The 16,188-nt window shown below is 36.9% G+C and overlaps 1 protein-coding gene across 6 annotated transcripts in view; it reads left to right on the plus strand.

Moving 5' to 3' along the window:
• GABPB1 (GA binding protein transcription factor subunit beta 1) overlaps positions 1-16,188 on the plus strand; it is a 69,472-nt gene that overhangs the window by 21,364 nt on the left and 31,920 nt on the right. The window lies entirely within an intron of this gene.

A 16,188-nucleotide genomic window follows, 5' to 3' on the forward strand; every position in this document is an offset into this window, starting at 1 on the left:
CAGCTGTAAAGTACTTTTTATAGAAAGGAGTAGGATGAAGCAAGATGGCCAACTTTTAATTTAGAATGTGGGTGATAGGCATATGGGTATGTGTGTTTGTGTACATACACACATATATACACATATATGCATATACATATATTTTTCTATATTTGAAAATTTTTATAATAAAAACTTTAAAAATGTTTTTCTGTTGATGGACACTTAAGTTGCTTGTAGTTTCTTTTTTTCTATTACAAATAATGTTTCTATAGATGTTCTTATACATGTTCCTCTCCTTGTATGCATATTGTAGAGTACACAAGGAAATAGGCTAGCTTCCTAGCAGTGGAATCCCTGGATCAAAGGGTAGATGCTTCTTCAACTTTACTAGATATCAATGAATTGTTCTTCAAAATGATTGTACTGATGAGAATTTTAGACAAAGGGGTCATGAAATGTATGTCTTCTCTACTAGATGGTGAATTCTTTGAGGGTAGGTACTGTGTAGAGACTCATATAGAAATGTTTAAATTGAATGAAATTGTATTTTAAGGGGATTGCCTGGCAGCAGGATGGAGAAACTAGAGTTAGGTCAGCTAAGAGGCTACTGTGATGTTTAAAGTATGAGGCAGTGAGTAAGACTAGAGGTAGTGGAGAGGAAGGGATGACTATGAGAGAAATCTTGGAGAGAAAAGATCAAAGTGTATGCATTCTTGTTGTTGGGCAGGATATTGATGTTTCACTCTTGTGACTTACAACATCTATCAGTTTGTTGGTTTCACTTTATAGTAAACAGGTAAGGTATGCTTTCCTGATTAATTCAAAACCATCTAATGGTCCAGGTCTAATAGAGTTCTAGCCTTATCTTCATTCTCTGCTCATAATCCTTTCAAGCCTCAGTCTCTTCCTGGGGTGAATACATGTGATTTAAAAGAGACTAGTAGTTGAATGGGGTAAAGGGACAGTGGGTTGCAAAGATGAAGAGAATTTAGTAGAATCTATGGATGCCTTCATCCCCAAATCAGTTTGTGAAGTCTTACAAGGGCAAAGGCTATATCCTCCTATAGTTTTTAGAGGGAAAGTCTATCCAGTATCATAACAAGGAAAATTCATCAGATGCAGTTTTTCTAAAAGAATGCCATATATATATATATATATATATATATATATATATATTTGAACATATATATATTTATATACGTACTTATTTCTTCTGGTTTTAGTGAGATATAATTGACATACAGCATTGTAGAAATTTAAGGTATACAGCATAATGATTTGACTTATATACATCATGAAATGATTACCACAGTAAATTTAGTGAACATCCATCATCTTATATAGTTACAAAATCTTGTGATGAGAACTCTTAGGATTTATTCCCTTAAAAACTTAAAAACAGATTCAATGCAATCCTTATCAAATTACCAATGGCACTTTTTACAGAACTAGAAGAAAAAATCTTAAAATTTGTATGGAGACACAAAAGACTCCGAATAGCCAAAGCAGTCTTGAAGGAAAAAAACGGAGCTGGAGGAATCAGGCTCCCCGACTTCAGACTATAGTACAAGGCAACAGTAGTCAAGACAATATGGTACTGGCACAAAAACAGAAATATAGATCAATGGAACAGGATAGAAAGCCCAAAGATAAACCCACGCATCTATGGTCAACTAGTCTATGACAAAGGAGGCAAGGATATACAATGGAGAAACGACAGTTTCTTCAGTAAGCGATGCTGGGAAAACTGGACAGCTACACATAAAAGAATGAAATTAGAACACTCCCTAACACCATACACAAAAATAAACTCAAAATGGATTAGAGATCTAAATGTAAGACTGGACACTATAAAACTCTTAGAGGAAAACATAGGAAGAACACTCTTTTTTAAAAAATTAATTAATTAATTTATTTTATTTTTGGCTGTGTTGGGTCTTTGTTTCTGTGCGAGGGCTTTCTCTAGTTGCGGCGAGCGGGGGCCACTCCTCATCGCGGTGCGCGGGCCTCTCACTGTTGCAGCCTCTCTTGTTGCGGGGCACAGGCTCCAGACGCGCAGGCTCAGTAGTCATGGCTCACGGGCCCAGCTGCTCCGTGGCATGTGGGATCCTCCCAGACCAGGGCTCGAACCCATGTCCCCTGCACCGGCAGGCAGACTCCCAACCACTGCGCCACCAGGGAAGCCCGGAAGAACACTCTTTGACATAAATCACAGCAAGATCTTTTTTGATCCACTGCCTAGGGTTATGGAAATAAAAACAAAAATAAACAAATGGGACCTAATGAAACGTGAAAGCTTTTGCAAAGCAAAGGAAACTACAAACAAGACGAAAAGACAACGCTCAGAATGGGAGAAAATATTTGCAAATGAAGCAACGGACAAAGGATTAATCTCCAAAATATATAACTAGCTCATGCAGCTCAATATTAAAAAACAAACAACCCAATCCAAAAATGGGCAGAAGACCTAAATAGACATTTCTCCAAAGAAGACATACAAATGGCCAAGAAGCACATGAAAAGCTGCTCAACATCACTAACTATTAGAGAAATGCAAATCAAAACTATAGTGAGGTATAACCTCAAACCAGTTAGAATGGGCATCATAAGATAATCTACAAACAACAAATGCTGGAGAGGGTGTGGAAAATAGGGGACCCTCTGGCACTGTTGGTGGGAATGTAAATTGGTATAGCCACTATGGAGAACAGTATGGAGGTTCTTTAAAAAAATAAAAATAGAATTACCATATGACCCAGCAATCCCACTAGTGGGCATATACCCAGAGAAAACCATAATTCAAAAAGACACATGCACCCCAATGTTCATTGCAGCACTGTTTACAATAGCCAGGTCATGGAAGCAACCTAAATGCCCATCAATAGATGAATGGATAAAGAAGACATGGTAAATATATACAGTGGAATATTACTCAGCCATAAAAAGGAACGAAATTGAGTCATTTGTAGAGACCTGGATGGACCTAGAGTCTGTCATACAGAGTGAAGTAAGTCAGAGAGAGAAAAACAAATATCATATATTAACGCATATATGTGGAACCTAGAAAAATGGTACAGATGAACCAGTTTGCAGGGCAGAAATAGAGACACAGTTGTAGAGAACAAACGTATGGACACCAAGGGGGGAAAGGGGGGGGGGTGGGTGGTGGTGGTGTAATGAATTGGGAGATTGGGATTGACATATATACACTAATATGTATAAAATGAATAACTAATAAGAACCTGCTGTATGAAAAAATAAAATAAGATTCAAAAATTTAAAAAAAAACCTTTTATATTGATATATAACATATAGCGGTGTTAATTATATTAACCCATGTTAACATAGTGTACGTTACATTAATATTGTACAACATGAATGTTGTACAACATTAATGTCATGTTGTACATTACATCCCTAGTACTTATTTACCTTTTAACTGGAAGTTTGTACCTTCTGACTGCCTTCATCCAATTCCCCCTCCCCCCACCCCCTGCCTCTGGTAACCACAGATGTGATCTCTTTTTCTATGACTTTGTTTGTTTTTGAAGTATAATTGACCTACAACACTGTGGTAGTTTCTTGGTGCACAACATAATGATTTGATATTTCTATACATTAAAAATGATCACTACAATAAGTCAAGTTACCATCTATCACCATACAAATATACTACATTATTATTGACTATATTCCCCACTGTCTATTTCATACCCATAACTCATTTATTTTGTAACTAGAAGTTTGTGCATCTTAATGTCCCTTACTTATTTCTCTCATTCCCCACAGCATACCCCTGCCCCATATCTTACTTTAAAATGTTGCAACTTTTTGCAAATTCTAAGGTAGGTGCCTGTAAGAATTTTTGACTGGTGGTTCTAGAACAGCTCTGTCCAATAGAAATATAATGTGAGCCACATGTTTAAAGCTTTTTATAGCCACAAAAATTTATTTAAGATAAATTTTAATAAAATTTTAATAAAGTAAAATTTATTTAAAAAATAAAAACAGGTGAAATTAATTTTAATATATTTTATTTAACCCCATATATCCAAAATATTTCAACATGTAATCAGTATAAAAATTATTAATGAGATATTTTACGTTTGGACTAACCACATTTCAATGCTCAGTAGCCTCATATGGCTAGCGGCTGCTGTATTGGACGGTTCAGTTCTAGAACATACTGAGTTGAAACCTTTGAACTCAGTTTGGTACTGATTTGATCCACTGTCATTGAGAGTGGCCCTGAGCTGATCTTGCTTCACTCTCCTGTTGCTGGTTATTAGATAAGTTCTGGCTTGCTGTCCAGATTACTAACTTGGCAGGTCCAAGAGTGATTCTGAGGGTCCCAGACGAAGCCATTATCCATACTTACTGATTATGTTCACAATTTTCTCCTTTGACTCAGCAAACATAGACTTGACCTCAGATTATTTTGGATCAAATCTGGCAATTTGAGTTGCTGCCAGTAAAAGGAGAATATCCAGGCAAGTTCCAGCCTCATTCAGTTATGAGGAATTTAGTTACAGGTTGATAGGAATTCATTGAGCGTTCTATTGATTCTGCTGTTTTCTAGAATTTGTGAAGCTCTCAGCCTAATTTACATTTAAAAAGTCAAATGTTGTGACTTTATCAGTTATCCCAAGTATTTCTGCAGTTTCTACGGTACCCAAACATTGTTTATTTATTCAGTGAAAGAATACTTATTGAGCATTTACCAGGCACCATAGCCCAGGCGCAGTGACAAACTGTAGCCAAGTAAATGGGCACATTTAATGTGGTTTGATAAATGCCATGATAGAGATAAACTTAGGATGCTAGAAGAACACACAGGAAAGATAATTGAGTTAATTTGGGGGCCATTAGGAAAGGCTTCTCCGAGGAGATAAACTGAACTCTGAAAAACAAGTAGGAATAAATATGGCAAAGTGGGTATGGAGAGAAGAACACTGTTTTTGGCAGAGGGAATGTTGTGTATAGATGCCCAAAGATGAGAAAAAGAGCCTAGTGCAACATATTGTCTGGAGTATAGAATTCAGTGTGAGTGGGGGGCAACAGCTGCAGACGCCAAATGTGAAAGGCCTTGAATCTCATGGCAAAGAGTTTGACTTTATCTGAGTTAACTGAGGAGGGACATGATTTCTCTTTAAGAATGATTAAGAAGTTTGGTAACAGAGTGGAGGATAAATTAGAGGAAGGCAAGACTGAGGCATAGACACTAGTTTAGATGTGCTCTAAGAGAGAAAGGTTGGAAGCATGGGCAAGGATTGTGGCAGAGGAGAAAATCCAGTCAACAAATATTTATTGAAGGCCTACTGTGTATCAGTGGAAAGAGGTAGACGATTTGAGATTTAGGGAGTAAAAGTGGCACGTCTTGATGATTGTTTGGAATTGAGGGGGTTGTGGAAGGAGGAGGAGTCAAAAACGACTCCAAAGTTTCTGACCCTAGGGAACAAGCCAGTACTTGGACAATTTGAATTTTGAAGTGCCTTGGGATGTACAGGTGGAGGTGTCTATGCAGGTGAATACTTGGGTCTAGTGCTCTGGAGAGAGGCTTGGACTGAAGATAGAGTTGGAAGTCATCAGGTAACCATGGCTAAGAAAGATAAAATCTGCTAGAGGAGAGAATGTAGAGAAAGGAAAAAAGGGCTGAAAAATGAAACACTGAGGAACTGCCAATATTTAAGGGGAAAAGGAAAAGAATCCTGTGGAAAGACACATTAGCTACCATCCTAGCCTCCAGGCATGTTGTAATTTAGATAAGACACATAAACATGAACTATTTGGTGACCAATGCAAATCAGAGTATAATTTGGTGGCGAGTTTTGTTGTTTTACCTCTATGTTCAATGTGAAATAAAATTAGGTGGGTAGAGATAGTGGTTAGTGTTTAGGCCAGGGAGTAGCACTGGTAGTGCCTGCATTCAGTGGGGACATCTGGCCTATGGTTACTAGGAGGTTCAGGCCAGGGGTAGAGCATAGTGACTATGAGTCTGCACTCTGGAGCCAGATTGCCTTGGTTCAGATCCCCACTAGCAAGCTGACCTTGGGCAGTGTAACCTTCTGTGCCTTGGTTTTCTCGTCTGTAAAATCATGATGATAATAATTCCTACTTTATATTATGTGAGATTGAATGAGTTAATATGTGTAAAATTCTTAGGCTGTCTGTTTTATAAATGTCAGGAATTATTGTCATTTAATAATTGGTGAGTTGGTGGGTCAAATGAGAACACACAGGGTTTTGAGCAGGCTTTCACTGGTAAAGTGGGTGAAAAATGTCATGGGAGAATCCAAGAAGGGCATTTTCTCCCTGACTCCCAGCTGGGGGCAAAGAATGTCCTTTTAATAGAGGCTTTAAAGATGGTAAAGAGTTGTGTCTTGTACTTAAGTCTTGCTCTCCTGGTGTAGTAGTGAAATTTCCTCAGATCATGATACCTGAAGAAAGTTATTATGGAAGGAAGTTTTTTCATAAGCTTTGTGAATATGATTTCACTGGATCCTTGGCCTTGACTTTAGGAGATCTTGACCCAGGATCAAGTTCTTAGGGGAGTGGGGAACCTTACGGAGAAACAGTCACTCTTGTACACTGATAGTGGGAGTGTAAATCGGTATAATCTTCTGGTAGATAATTTGACAATGTCTGTTACAGTTAAAACGTGATTTAAAAAAATCTAGCAACTAAACTTTTCAGAATAATTTCTATAAAAATGCAAACACAAGTGCATGTTTTATGTATGTGGTGTTGCAGCACTTTTGTAAAAATGAAAATTTAAAATGGGATCGAATAATTAATGGACTCATACTCCGTGTATTTGTTTCCTCTGTCTATAGTGTAATAGTTTCCTGTTTGCTGTAACAAATCATCACAAACTTAGTGCCTTAAAACAATGCAAATGTATTACTTTACAGTTCTGGAGGTCAGGAGACCTAAAATTAAGATTTCAGCAGGGCTGTGTTCCTTCTGGGGGCTCTAGGGGAGTATCCATTTTCTTTCCTTTTCTAGTTGCCTAGGAATCCCTGGTAAGAGAAAAAAAGCAAGCTGTAAAACAATGTAATATGTTCCCTTTTCGTGTGTGTTTTTTTGGTTTGTTTGTTTAAAAAGAAGCAGGCATTGTGTCTATGTGTGTTTCAACATGCATAGAAGAGATCAGGAAGGATACACACTAAACATTTAAATAGTGGTTACTTCTGAGGAGTAAAAACACAAGGAGGTGTGGGGATGACTTTAATTTTGAACTATACATTTCTTGTATACAGTGAACACATATTATTGTAATTTTATTTTTATGAGTGTACATGTCCATAGTTGAAAAAGTAAAAAATACAAGGCTTATGGTAAAAAACCTGTAGTCCCTTGTGTCATCCCTTCCCATTCTAGAACCCTCTTTCCCAGAGGCATCTATCTTATGTTTTAGTATTTTTTTTTCTCTAGTACTTCCCTTCATATTTCTAAATCACAAGGGTATGCTATTTCTTGATTTTTCTATTTTAGATATCTTTGACTTCCTACTTATGAAGATGAAGTTTTAGTTCTTTTAAACCAAACAATCTCTATGCATATTTTCCTTGCCCTTTATCCTCTCAATAGAATTACACCAAAAATTTTGCTTGGATTAGTTTTCACTGGTTACTACAGCCCTAGAACTATTATTCTTTGCTAACCCCTGTCATATATGTATATATTGGTATTACAATTCCTTTCTTGTATAGTTATTTTTCCCTCTGAAAAAGAAATTGTCTTGTCTTTTTCTTTTGCTGAGATTTCTTATATCCATGATTAACCCACCTCAAAAAAGAGAAAAGTTTTACTCTTAGGAGATTTACCAGCATGTCTTTTCCTTGGGAACCTCCTTCCTTGGAAACTCTGTCCTCTGGCTCCAGCCTGGATTTTTTTTCCAAGTCTGCAGGATGTTGGGGTCTCCCTTTACCATCATCTGTGGGGTCTTCTTCCACTCTGTTTATATTGGATCCCTTGTTTCCTGAAGCCCTTAATTCTTCTTTCTTGTTTACCCCTGGCTTTGGTGGAGCATATCTTCTAGTGGTTTTCTGAAAAAAAAGTAAATGGGAGATCATTTTTTTTAAGGTGTATTTGAAAACGTCGTTTTATTTTTAAGGTTAAAAAACGGGAAAAATTCCACTAGACAAAATGGGAATGGGAGAAAAATCCAAATAATATTGGAGTTCATATGATGATTTTTCCCTTCAAAGGAATTACACAGGGAGAAACTAAGCTTAAATCCTTGGAGGACATGCTATTTTACATCCCAGCAGATTCCCAATGTTTTCTACATTGAAAGGAGGTCATAATATGCATCTTATCTTTTGACCAAAACCCGTGCTCTTTGGTAATTTTTACCTTTCGCTTGCCTCTTTTGCAAAATGGAGTCAATAACTGTCTTGGTTAGATGCAGATTAAGACTTAGCAAGATGCCAGGCACTACTTTTATTATTACTGAAGTTGTTTTCTTACGAGAATGTAAAATCTGATGCCCAAGAATATCTTCATACATATACACATGGTTAATAATATGCTTAATTTTACTTGGAGTCCCATTTTACATCTTTTTACCATTAATGTTCTTTCAACATCTAATTTTCTACATTAAAGGCTTATCTGTAATCTAATTTTGATGAAAAACTTTTTAATAAAAGTTTATTTATTTGATAGGTAAAAGTGGATTTATTTATTTATTTTGAAAATTAATTAATTAATTTTGGGGCTGCATTGGGTCTTCATTGCTGTGCGCAGGCTTTCTCTAGTTGTGGCGAGCAGGGGCTACTCTTCAGGAAGTATTGAAGGGGATTTATTTAGAGAGAAACACGCTCTACAGACAGAGTGTGGGCCATCTCAGAAAGCGAGAGCGGCCTTGGGAGAAACACGCTCCGCAGACAGGGTGTGGGCCATCTCAGAAGGTGAGAAGGGCCTAAAAGTTTATTTTTAATTACATGAGCAATATCTGCACATTATGGAAAACTTAAGAAATAGGGAAGACTAGAAAGAAAGAGAAAAAAATCCGTAATTTTCGTTATCACGGTATATTGTTTCTAGGTATTTTTCTATGCATTTTTTACATAGTTAAGATCATGATATATTCAAATTAGAGTCCTGATTCTTATACTATTACATATTCTTTGTAAATAATATTTTTAGATAACTATATTATTATGTTTAAAAGATACATTTATCTTTTGGACAGACATACTGAAATATTTACAGATAAAATGATATGGGGACTTCCCTGGTGGCGCAGTGGTTAAGAATCCACCTGCCAGTGCAGGGGACACGGGTTCGAGCCCTGGTCCGGGAAGATCCCACATGCCGCGGAGCAGCTGAGCCTGTGTGCCACAACTACTGAGCCTGCGCTCTAGAGCCCGCGAGCCACAACTACTGAAACCCGCACGCCTAGAGCCCGTGCTCCGCAACAAGAGAAGCCACCGCAATGAGAAGCCCGTGCACCACAATGAAGAGTAGCCCCCGCTCACTGCAACTGGAGAAAGCCCGCACAGCAAAAAGACCCAACACAGCCAAAAAAAAAAAAAAAAAAAAATGATACGATGTTGTTACTGAGTCCAAGCTTGTACTGCTCACCGCACAACAGGGCAGTAAATTGAGAGACTAGTTGTTGGGGCAAGGAACAGTGACTTTATTCAGAAAGCCAGCAGACTGAGAAGATGGTGGACTAGTGACCGAAAGAACCATCTTACCCTAGTTAGAATTCAGGCTTCTTTTATACTAAAAGAGGAGGGGGCGTGGTTGGTTGTTGCAAACTTCTTGGTGTCGGAATCCTTTGTTCTTGCATCTGTCCACTAGGTCAGGTCATGATGCTCCTGTAAACCTCCAATAAGACATGTTATTATCTGTTCTGCAATTTTATATCTCTGTGTGAATGGAAAAGTGTTATACCTTTAAAGGTCAGAGCCTTGAGAATGGGCTATCCTGTACATTTCAGGCTATAGACAACATTCTTAACTTGTAGCAAAAGCAATAGAATGCAAAGGTTAAAGTAAAAGAAACAGATCCAATATAGAGTCAGATTTGTTCTCCCCTATTACAACGTTGTGAGTGTGGGTGGGAAATGGGCTAGGCATAATCTGTATTTAAGCTAGGTGGTGGCTATGTGGAGTTTCATTATACTGTTGTGTCTATTTTTATATATGCTCAAAATTGTCCATAATAAAAAGTAAAAAATATAAATAAAAGACTACAACATTCCATTATGATCTATCTTAATTTAACTATTGTTTGTAGTAGGGCATTTCAGTTTTTCCCTATTTTAAATAACATTGCTGTTAATATATTTATATTTCAAAGAGTTTTCTTATGATTTATATGAGTGGTATTACTAGGTGAAAGAGTATGAACATTTAAAAATACTTTACATGCAGGGCTTCCCTGGTGGCTCAGTGGTTAAGAATCCGCCTGCCAATGCAAGGGACACAGGTTCGAGCCCCGGTCTGGGAAGATCCCATGTGCTGCGGAGCAACTAAGCCCGTGTGCCACAACTACTGAGCCCACGTGCCACAACTACTGAAGCCTGTGCGCCTAGAGCCCCGTACTCCGCAACAAGAGAAGCCACTGCAACGAGAAGCCCGCGCACCGCAATGAAGAGTAGCCCCCCACTCGCTGCAGCTAGAGAAAGCCCGCATGCAGCAACGAAGACCCAATGCAGTCAAAAATAAATAAATAAAATAAATAAAATTTAAAAAATTATACAAAAAATAAATAAAAACTTTAGATGCATACACAGTGCTAAATTTCTTGATGCAAAACTTTAGAAGAATTTTATTGGATTTATAATTGTACTCATTGAGCATAGGGGTGATATTGCAAATTTTATTCTAACTTTTTTTTTTTTGGGCTGCGTTGGGTCTTCGTTTCTACCCATGGGCTTTCTCTAGTTGCAGCGAGCGGGGGCTACTCTTTGTTGTGGTATGTGGCCTTCTCATTGCAGTGGCTTCTCTTTTTGTGGTGCGTGGGCTCTAGGGTGCGAGGGCTTCAGTTGTTGCAGCACGTGGGCTCAGTAGTTGCAGCACGCGGGGCCCTAGAGCATGCGGGCTTCAGTAGGTGCAGTGCGTGGGCTCAGTAGTTGTGGCGCGCAGGCTTGGTAGTCGTGGCTCGTGGGCTCTAGAGCGCAGGCTCAGTAGTTGTGGCACATGCGCTTAGTTGCTCTGCAGCATGTGGGATCTTCCCGGACCAGGGACTGAACCCGTGTCCCCTGCGTTGACAGGCAGATTCTTAACCACTGTGCCACCAGGGAAGTCCTATTCTAAAATTTTTAGTGAGACAAAGTTTATCATTAAGTATGTTATATAGTAGGCTTACATTTTCTAAGTGTTTTTATTCATATTCTTTTTTTGAGTGCTAATAACAATTCACATAGAACTAGTACTTTGTAGTCTTAGAGAGAGTTTTCATGTCCAATAGATGCTATAATTCTTACAGTAGCTCTTCGAACTATGAATTATAGAAAATCAAAACAGACTTTAAACTTTACAAATGTAATTATTGGTAGTAGTTCCTGTTACCACTAGATGGCCCTCTCAGCATGTACTTTTGAGCAAAAGTAGCAAGTTTATAGACAGCTTGAAGTTCCTCTATAGATCTTATTAAAATACATTTTAATTGGAGTTAAAAATGGTTTATATCAGGTTATATGATAAGCTTTTTTAGAAGTAGTAAAGACATTCAAGGTGGAATTTATTAGTGGGAGTTTTTTGGATTTCTTCTCAAGAAGAATGGAGTATTAAACTAAATGGCATTCAGTACCATACACACAATATATTTTCAGTAAGTATTTTAAACATTCATTAAAATTTATTGAATTTAATTAGGCTTCTCCATATGCTTGTGGAAAAGTTATTTGCCACACCAAAAAAGCAACCTTTTCTGCTAAGCCTTTAACTGATCTTATGTAAATCCAACACTTTATCTCTGAGGATTTAATATAGAGGTAACGAACTAAGTAAACTGAGGGCTCGACATGGAACTATGGTCCCCTTGGTCAATTTTGTTGTCATAACTCAATTGAGTTCCTCTAAGGGTCAGAATTACTCTACTATGATGTGCATGTTCCTGTCCAGTGAGAATCAGGAGTGAAATTGCTACATTTTGGTATTCTTGTCATTGTAACTTTCACTAAATTTCTTGACAAGAAAATTAGAACAATCTTTGATTTTGGTCTTACTTGATCTCACAAGTATCTTCTTCCATTGATAATCAATATTATTACATCCATTGCTCTCCTTTATAATGAGTATTTTGTATTGCCCATTTTACTAACTTGAAATGAAAATCATAGTTAATATTATCTATCTGCACAACCTCAAAAAATCATTATGATGCCCTAATTTTAATGTAAAGGAGAAGTAGAAGGAAAGCAATTTATAATAAAATGTGTATTTCAATATATAAGTACTGGAGCAGACTACACTAGATGAAACAAGAGGTAGTCAAATGCTTGCGCCTGTACATAGAATGACTATGAATCACTGTGAATGTGGTAGCTGTGAAAGCTGATTATAATACATATTGGTGATTCAGATACCCAAGTGACATTGGCATTGGTGACATGATTTTCCAAAATGGTGGAAAACTCTTAGTAAAGTTCTGAATAAAACAAAGAGATGCATCGTTGCAGTCTAGAAAATTTGGGGTGCATTAATACTGTGGGAAAATTCGTTTTGTTTACATATTAGTTAAGTTCTAGTCTTAGATATATTCAGTGGGACCTTTGAAAGTCAACAAGACATGTGACAATTCTTTGCCATACCGGATTGCTTCCTGCATTGCTGGACCTGTAGTATCTCTGGCACTTGCCTTTTAATTGCTGATAAAGTATTCATCCCATCCCTCCTCCCAGTAATCCCTAAAATGCCTCTCTACAAATCCAAAGGGTCCTCTAGGGGGCAGTGCTGCTACCATTGAGAACCACCAATTTAAAAGTATCTAGCTACATTAATCTGCACACCTGTATTGCTCACGGAATTTCAAAACCACAGTAACTTAAGCATCCTAGGTCCTTAAATATGATGTTTTAAATAGTTAAGAAAATTGCAGAATTATGTAAGAAGTTGATTTGTTCAAATGCATCATTGTTTTGTTGCAGTTCTTATAAGCAGATCAATATGTTTGCTATTTTAGGTCCCTAGTAGCCCCCATATTCTTTATTTTTTCCACTCTTTCTGTTTAGTAAGTCAGTAGTATATAACTTTGTTTAATGTCCGTGTTTACTTAGTTAGCAGTCACACAATTTGTCCCTTAAAAAAACCCCATTGTTTAAATTTGGAAGATATTACAGAAACTTTGTGAAATGGAGGCAAATTTTCCCATAATCATACCACCCTAACAACTGTTAATATTTTCAGTATTTTGTTCTGTATATGTATATTTTGACATTCAAAAATTAGTTTTGTGTCTTATCTTTTCACTCAACATGGCATAACTTTTTAATATTATTATATAACTTCAAAACTATTATTTTAAATTACTGCATCCTATTCTGTTAGGTTCCACAATTTAACTGTTTTCCTACCTTTAGTTTGTTCACGTTATAAAAACATACACACATACATATTTTTTGTCCGTTTCAGTATATTTTCATTTTTCCTTTAGGATAGGTCTTCAGAACTGGGATCATTTATTAGGTCATTAGGATTAGGCTGATATTTAACAAAAGTTACATTTTTTTATAACTTCTGTTAAATATTGCAAATTGACTTTAAAAATTATTTACTTCACATTTTTTGAGCATCAGTGATACTGAACATATTTACTCTTGTGAATTATTTCTATTTTCTCTTTTAGAAAGTGTGTGGTCTGCCCTTTGACTATTGATCTGTTGGGTGCTTGGTGGGTTTTTTTTTTTTTCTCTTTTCGAATCAGACCTTTTAAATAATATTTCAATGTTTCTTACATTCATTTTTGTGCTATCTTTGATTTTAGTTTGATTATTTTATTTGTATTTTTATGAGACGGCAGTTATTTACTTGTACAAGATAGTATGTGATATCAAGGAAAGAACATGGGATGTGGAGTCAAGAAATCAGGGTTCTAGAAGGAGATATTTATAATACATATTATATCTGACGAAGCACTAATATACAGAATGTATATAGAATGCTTACAAATCACTAAGAAAAAGGCAGACAATCTAATTTCTGAAGAATGAGGTAAAGCCCTAAACCACCACTTCATAAAAGATATCCAGATATTTAAACCATCTGGCAGTATGTATGCTGAATGAATGCAGATTGATTTTATATTACTGTGTAAGACATATTTAAAAATGTGTATTTGGGGGAAAGACTTACTTCATTGTAAAACCAGGTTAATATTAAATTTTGGTCATCCAGACTATAGAACACGGTCTTTGTTAGTATGGCCAGTTTAGATTTTACTGTATTTCTGTAGAAGAGAGATCAGTTTTTTTTTACCTTATCCTGCCTTTAGTAGAACATTATTATTTCAGATTCTTTGCCTATTGAATATGCTATTAATTCATATCCAGCTGGTACATATTCCCTAGGAAAAATCCTTCATTAAAGAACAGTAATCTCTTGATTTTATTAGTGCTTTTAGTGGGATTAAGGAATATTTTGGGTTCCAGTGACTCCACCAACGTATGAATGAGAGAATGGGAGGAAAAAGGAAAGGAAATCAGACATTCAAGGGTGAAAACGTCGTGAATGTCACAAAAAGGCATAAAAGACCCCCCACGTAAAACCCACAAGTGCATGTGGTTGTTTTTCTTATTCTTCACCCTAGGATATATTATGAATATTTCTATTCTCACAAAGAGAACAACTATAAAAAATTCTTTACTGTCTGGTGACAAATGCCTGTTTTGGACATGTACATCTCACCTAATCATGTGTGAGCCTCCCAGTATTAACATCTGCTCCTGGTCACTCTTTTTATGTTTGGTTATTTCTGTGTTATGAAATCTACTAAAAAATACAATAATTTAAGCACAAACTTGTGTTCTTTTGGGGACATTTTTAAATCAACGTTTAATCAACCTTTTTAGATTTCCTAACACCTCTAATTATGTGATGCATTCTGTTCCTTTCTGGTATAAATAACCTCTCCAAGTTCTGTCAACATTCTTCTCACACACATACTCCTTTCCCTTCTTTCCTGAGTAATTCCTGTTCATACCAGATTGGGATATACTAATCAACCTGACATTCCTCTCTTATAATTTATTTCCCCTCAACTCAAAGAGTATTCACTTTTTGAGACAAATTCATACCCCAGGCACATTTTTTTCTTGTGTAAATTTCAGGGGTTCCATATCTTCCCATCCGCACAACCTTCAAATTCTACCTGTTTGCCTTTCCTCCAGATACATATAACATCATTGAATAGTCTTTCTGGATTTGGGAACTTTCTTCTTCTAGAAGTGTCATCTTTTGAATTTGAGCATTTCTGATACTTTCAAATCTTTCTTCCCCTAGGTACTCCTGACATGATCTTTCCCTAACACATATTTCAATATTTCTTATTCAAGATGACACAAACACACGTACACACACACACCCCCACCCTAGGCTGTGACATTTTCAGGTATCTTGTATTCAGGATGTGGGGCATACTTACTTTATAGGTTCTTAGTGAGATACATACTCTATTGATAATACTGTTAGACTCTCTTTTCATTATTTTCATTGAATGTGAATTGTGCCTTTTCTTTTTTTTTTAATAAATTAATTTTATTTATTTATTTGTCTGCATTGGGTCTTCATTGCGGTGCATGGGCTTCTCATTGCGGTGGCTTCTCTTGTTGCGGAGCACGGGCTCTCGGCATGCAGGCTTCAATAGTTGTAGCACGCAGGCTCGGTAGTTGTGGCTTGCGGGCACTAGAGCGCAGGCTCAGTAGTTGTGGTGCATGGGCTTAGTTGCTCTGCGGCACGTGGGGTCTTCCTGGACCAGGGCTCGAACCCATGTCCCCTGCATTGGCAGGTGGATTCTTAACCACTGCACCACCAGGGAAGCCCTGAATTGTGCCTTTTTCTGAAAGAACTTACATGCACATTGCCTGTACGAGGGTTGAAAATACTTATTTTCAAATTCTGAGCACATTCACTGTTGCTAAAAAAAGTTATGGTAGATTTATTTTAAATTTTGTACCACTTAAAGAGGGTAATATATTTACCTTATTTCTATTTACATTTGTGAGAAAACTTTATTGCTGCAACTCCTCCA

This window comes from Balaenoptera musculus, chromosome 2 (genome assembly GCF_009873245.2).
Source record: "Balaenoptera musculus isolate JJ_BM4_2016_0621 chromosome 2, mBalMus1.pri.v3, whole genome shotgun sequence".
NCBI classification, from domain to species: domain Eukaryota; kingdom Metazoa; phylum Chordata; class Mammalia; order Artiodactyla; family Balaenopteridae; genus Balaenoptera; species Balaenoptera musculus.